The sequence below is a fragment of the Carassius carassius genome, chromosome 3 (genome assembly GCF_963082965.1).
Source record: "Carassius carassius chromosome 3, fCarCar2.1, whole genome shotgun sequence".
Taxonomy (NCBI): domain Eukaryota; kingdom Metazoa; phylum Chordata; class Actinopteri; order Cypriniformes; family Cyprinidae; genus Carassius; species Carassius carassius.
In genome coordinates, this window is record NC_081757.1 from 35,237,416 (window position 1) to 35,244,008 (window position 6,593).

Below are 6,593 nucleotides of genomic sequence, written 5' to 3' on the forward strand. Positions count from 1 at the left end.
TGAAGGTTTGCTGCAGTCTTTTTGAGCGATAAATAAATATTCGATGGGGATCTTTTTTTCTTTTATGTGCCTTAGTTTTTAATAGTTTGAACATGAGCATTTCTTTTAATGCCCACTCTTTAAATATGCTTGCATCTCTAGCTAAAATATATACCCAAAAGTTATTACATACAAGTTATGCATGACAATATATTTGAGTGAAAGTCAGAGTAAAACATTCTGCAATATAATAAACTGTAGTGTTATGTCTTAAGTTTATGGATGCATTTGTGTATATACAAATTTTATATTTCATACACTTATTTATGTTTCAACAATGCCTTGAAAAATTGCTCTTCAGTGAAGAACACTTTGTGTTATGTATTAAAAAAAAGAAATTAAATCAATATCACAAGATTATGCAATATTATGTAAACCCTCAATGGGCTCACAGGTTATTAAAGGGATTGTTCTTTCAAAAATGAAAACTGTCATCTATGTTTTTTCCAAGCATGTATAACTTTCTTTATGCTTTGGAACATAAATTAAGATATTTTGGTAAAATCATTAAAATATACAGTACAGACCAAAAGTTTGGACACACCTTCTCATTCAAAGAGTTTTCTTTATTTTCATGACTATGAAAATTGTAGATTCACACTGAAGGCATCAAAACTATGAATTAACACATGTGGAATTATATATGGAATTATATACATAACAAAAAAGTGTGAAACAACTGAAAATATGTCATATTCTAGGTTCTTCAAAGTAGCCACCTTTTGCTTTGATTACTGCTTTGCACACTCTTGGCATTCTCTTGATGAGCTTCAAGAGGTAGTCACCTGAAATGGTCTTCCAACAGTCTTGAAGGAGTTCCCCGAGAGATGCTTAGCACTTGTTGGCCCTTTTGCCTTCAGTCTGCGGTCCAGCTCACCCCTAAACCATCTCGATTGGGTTCAGGTCCGGTGACTGTGGAGGCCAGGTCATCTGGCGCAGCACCCCATCACTCTCCTTCTTGGTCAAATAGCCCTTGATGCCTTCAGTGTGACTCTACAATTTTCATAGTCATGAAAATAAAGAAAACTCTTTTAATGAGAAGGTGTGTCCAAACTTTTGGTCTGTACTGTATATATAATAATAAATATATATATAATAATTTCTACATATTGTACAATGAAATTCAATGGTCAAATGTTTGGCTCCAGTGTTATAGAAAATATATTTTATGTTCAGTGAAGAAAGAAATGCGTACAGCTGTGGAACCACAAGATTGTGAGTAAATTATAACAGCATTTTCATTTTTGGATGAGTAATTCTACACAAAGTGGCATTTTATGTGTGGACTACATGTTTTAGTATATAGGTTTATGTAGTGGACTCTTTTCCTGTTCTGTATGTTTTAGGTTTTTATTATTATTTTTATTTTTTTATAATATGTATTTTATTGCCTCTTGGAAGAAAACTGCTGGAATTTCAAATTGTCTTTACAAATGCACAAATGTTTGTTTTTCCGTTTATGTTATACTGGACAGTTATTTAGTTGAAAACCTTTTCTCTTTGTTTTTGTTTTAAATAGTAACATGACTAAATATGCAAAGATACAAATTAAAACTATCCTTAGTCTGATTATATGTTTGCGTTGTTCAAAACTCTCCTTTGGTGTGCCCATTTATTTAGCGTTATGAAGCTCTTAAAATTAATTTGGCACTCTTCTTCATGAAACAGCTTTTTACACTTGGGTGGGGGGGTGAGGTTGGGGTGTCTTACACTTGGGGGTTTAGCATGAACTGCCCATTTTAGGTCCAGAATCTCAGTTGGGTTCAAGACTTTGACCATGCCACTCCTAAACCCTAATGGTTTGAGCCATTCAGAGGTTGACTCGCTCCTATGCTTTGTCTTGCCACTTAGTCTAGTCGCATTTGAGATTCAACATACAACAACACAATTCATATTATTTTTAAATATTACAAATTGACAAGGATTTGAAACAGCAAAGCATCCCCACACCAGCACACTCCTTCCACTTTGCTTGACTGTAGTGACTGTTTATGCCATTGTAATCTGTTCTGTTTTCAACTAATCAGTCCACAAAACAGTCTCCCAAAAATGTTTGAGGATCATCAAGGTGTGGTTTGGCAAAATTCAGAACAACCTTAATCTGCTTTTTGGTTAGCATTTTTTTCTCGTAACTCGTCATGAATGCCATTTTTGGCCAATGTCTTTCAGATAGTGGAGTCATGAATGGTGACATGTATTGATGCCACAGAGGACTGTAGTTCTTTCAATGTTTTCCTTGGGTCTTTTGTGACATCCTGGGTGATTTGTCACTGTGTTCTTGGAAGTATTTTGGAAGGTTTCTTATGGTTTTCCATTTGGAGATAATGGTTCTTTGGAGTCCAAGAGACTTTAAAATAGTTACTGGAGTTTTTTTTTTTTTTTTTTACATCAGTAAGGATCAAATATACGCAAGAAACTTATTGTTAGTATGTACATAAGCCATAGACACTGCATTTCAAAAAGGTTATTTTCAGTGTTACAGTATTTCAATCACTCTTTAAACTGAGATCAATGTGAAGGCATATAATGTACTCTATTTTTCAAAATTAAGACAAAAATAATTTAGACAGCAGTGTTAATGGTGAATTACCACTTTGGTATTCTTGTGTGAACTTAATCTTAATTCTTTTGAATGGCGATACAAATGTTTGATTGACTAGTCAACCAGCCTTAGTCACTTTATTCCAATAATATAACAGCTGAACAATTGTCAGGAAAAAGGAAAGGAAGGGTCAAGTGCAGGGGTCAACGATCTTAAGTGTGGAGGGCCGGTGTCTAGACATTTACCCTGCATACCAATGTGCATACTAGTTGTATTAGCTGGTTCAGGTGTGTTGATTTAGGGTTGAAGCTAAGCTCTGCAGGACACCGGCCCTCCAGGACCCAGTCTGGCGTCCCCTGGTCAAGTGGTTAACACATTTAAGAAATGTGACAGTCCTTCTCCACACCTGCTATATGAGGTTTATATTTGTCCAGAGGTCAAACAGGACAGTAAGTTACACAACTGACAAGTAGTAACTTTTTCCATTGTGCTTGCCAGGACATTAGATGAATGTCATTATTTGCTATTAATTCAGTTAATTCCTACAATGCAGGTTAAAATGATAGATTATGGATTTAATAATCTGGTGCCCTGACTGAACCTGTTTTTCCCCAAGATTATTATAATTATTTATTATTATTTAATGCAATCTGAAGTTCTAAAGGTGACTTGCATGCTATAATGACCTCACAGGACAAAACGTGGCATCTCTCAGCATCCTGAAAATGACTGCAATACTGTAGTGTGACAAAGAGCTGGAACAAGAAAATAATTATATTACACTTATTCAAACTACATTACATTGTAAATAAATCCATGCTAACGGCGAGTGTGATTTCACCAAGTACAACATGTTCCTGGATCAACATCCTTGTTGATACCGGAACAACATTCCAATCAACCAATCAGAACCGAGAAATAACTTTTCAGGAAATATCTTATTTAGGCTTACAATAAGGGTTAGTTGCACCCTTGTTAATCAGCTATCATTTCACAATGATTTTAGGAATAAATTATGGATAGGTTTAGTGGTAGGGATTGGGTTAAGTCTATATTTTTGGACAATAATGTTGATCTAGGATTATCAAAAGATGTTTATCCAGGAACATGTCTTACATTGCAAAGTCACGATGCCCACAGTGTCACACCTGGGCTGTGTTTTCCATAATGTCGTAATTTCCACAGATGTTTATCACAACTATGGACATGTGCAAATTACATTTCACATATTCTTCAAACCTTCTAAGTATAAAGTAGTTAAAGTAGAAAGTATAACTACACCAATGTGGTACGTGTTTGTGTTTACACGTTTCCAAAGACCTATAATTGAAAGCCCTCTTAAATTATTATATTTTTGTGGAAGTCTGTCATGTCACTAAAACCTAAAATGTCAATCTAAGATTATTATTATTATAGTAAAGTATTTTAATTGTACTAGCTGTAAACAAACGAACACTAACTACAAAGGCATACACTCGTGGTGAGCATGGTCAGTTTGACGCTGGTTGGGAATGTTAAGGTGTTTTGTGGCCAAGACTTTAAGCTTTCTTTCTGTACTGATATCGATAGATAAAAATAAACCTATGAAATATTCACTACAAGTTGACACTTGCATAAGTTTCCATAGCTTTGTGATATTTTGCTATTTAAGAATGACATTGAAATGTCTGCAACTACTGTCCACCCAGTGTGAGTTATCTCCTAGTGTGTGTGCGCGTGTGTGTGTGTGTGCGTGCGCACGCTGTGATTTGGTGACTAAACTGTTGCACTGAGGGTGTGGAAGGGCGCACTCAATAACAAACCAAAGCACCGGCGACGGAAGATTACGTGTCGCAATTAGCGCCCACTGTCCCTGTAACACTGTTACTGTAGGTCATTCAGATGACCGTATCAGCTGAACAGATGGAGGGGATATTTGTGGCATTTTGAGACTGCTCTGAAAGTGCTCAGAAGAAATTACTGCAGTGGTGTGTCCTGTTCTTGAAGGTGCACCGAGAGGAACATGGCTTCTCCAGCATCATCGTACGGAGTAGACCTCCGGTCTCCAACAGCACACGATCAGCCTCCAAAGGTAGAGGACATGCAAGTTTGTATTAACTTTACCAATGCTGTACAAATTCAAATGCAATACGTTCTGTAATGGTTGTTACAGAATGTGGATTTTGTGCATTTTGAATGCTAATATATGTTGTCGCTGAAGTTATTTCGATTCAGCATTCAGTTTGTTGACCCAACAAATAACAATTTAATTATTTAAATAATGACACCCATTTGTCCTGGGACGTTTATGGCACACCGAAGTCATACTGTACATAAAGGGAATAATGACATGACACTATTAGAGGCGTGTAATGTTCCCATTATAAACAACGGCAAACATTATTTTTTATATAGGTAAATCCAACAGCAATACAGCTTTTCATGATGGACAACTGCCATTGGTCGTTGGTCAAATTGGGATAGCAGGACAATGTGCATTTTCTAAAAAGATGTGTTTATGAAAATGCCTATGTCAAAATGTATTGAATTAATATTAAAGAATTATAATTATTCAAGTAAAATATCCAGTTTAGTTGAAGTACTAATAGGAATGGAGGATGAGTTGCACAAAATACAAAAAACAATCCAGACAGTTCATTCTTCATACTTTATTTGATTCATTCTAAATTCTTGTTTTTTCTGCAGAATAATGTGGTAGTAGTAGTTGGTGGAAACAATATGCTGAACGTACTAAGAGATTAGGAACCTGTAATCTACTACTAATAAACTACTTATATATATATATATATATATATATATATATATATAAATAAGTAGTTTATTAGTAGTAGATTACAGGTTCCTAATCTCTTAGTACTTTCAGAATTTAATAAATATTTAGTGCTGCACATGCCTCTTCAATTTAGAGATGGTGTCTTAGGTGTCAAGTTGGATGTTGTTTGTGTCTTTTATTTAAAGGGTTAAATCTTTGCTGATCTGTGAGTCATTTGGATTTCAGCAGGTGATGGCACAGTCATTCTAGTCTCCTAAGGAGGAGCCTGTGCTTCGCTCCATGGTAGCAGATTGTTTGGCAGGGCTGTCTGTTAAAGGCACTGGTACACACACAAACAAACAGACAAAGTGATGGCACATGAATATCCATAGATACATAAGATGTTTAAAAGATCTACGCCAAAAATGTTCTATTTATATATTATTTTTTCTATTTAAATTGGTTTAAGTCATTTTGAGTGTGTCTACACCTTTTTTCAATCTTTTTCTGTCATCATTTTATCATCCACATGTGTTTCCCTTTCTTTCTTTTTTTTTCTTCTTTTAGGCAGAATGTTTAAGCTGCACTTTTACCATACAGTGAAAGTGAATTGGGACAGGGTCTTGTCTAGCCAACATCATGTGTAGTCAATTTCTACTCTATGGTTAATGTGGCTTTATAAGGCAGTGATTTTACAACTTCAAATTCATTTTATACACCTTATTGATTATGCATATTATATACAGGCAAGCAGAGAGCCCAGTATATGAACGTACATCTTTAATGCATTAAGCAATATTAACGTTTTCTTTATAGTGGTTTTCTAATGGAAAAAGCTTAATATGCAATTAAGCAATAAAGTGTATATTGAATTTAGTCTTATAACTCTCTTAGTACATTATTATTTAGTACAAATCTGGCGGGCAGTGGAGGAAAGCATTGTTTTGCCCTCCAGATGGACGTTACTGTCAATACTTAGAATTGACCTTATGACAACAGTTACTTTACACCAGCTGCTTTTCAAGGAATGGTGCTCTATGTCAGTCCAACAAAATAGGTTTATAAGTTTGTCATACTTACACCTAATCAGAAACCAGTAGCTATTGTATCAAGTTTTTTTGACAAATGTAATGGAGAAGATGAGAAAATAACATTTCAAGGGTACCAAGTGTAAAGAAGATGGATGGTTAATGTGTCAAAAACACTGACATAACAAAACAAAATAAAACAAAAAATATTTAACAGATGCTTTGCAGATAC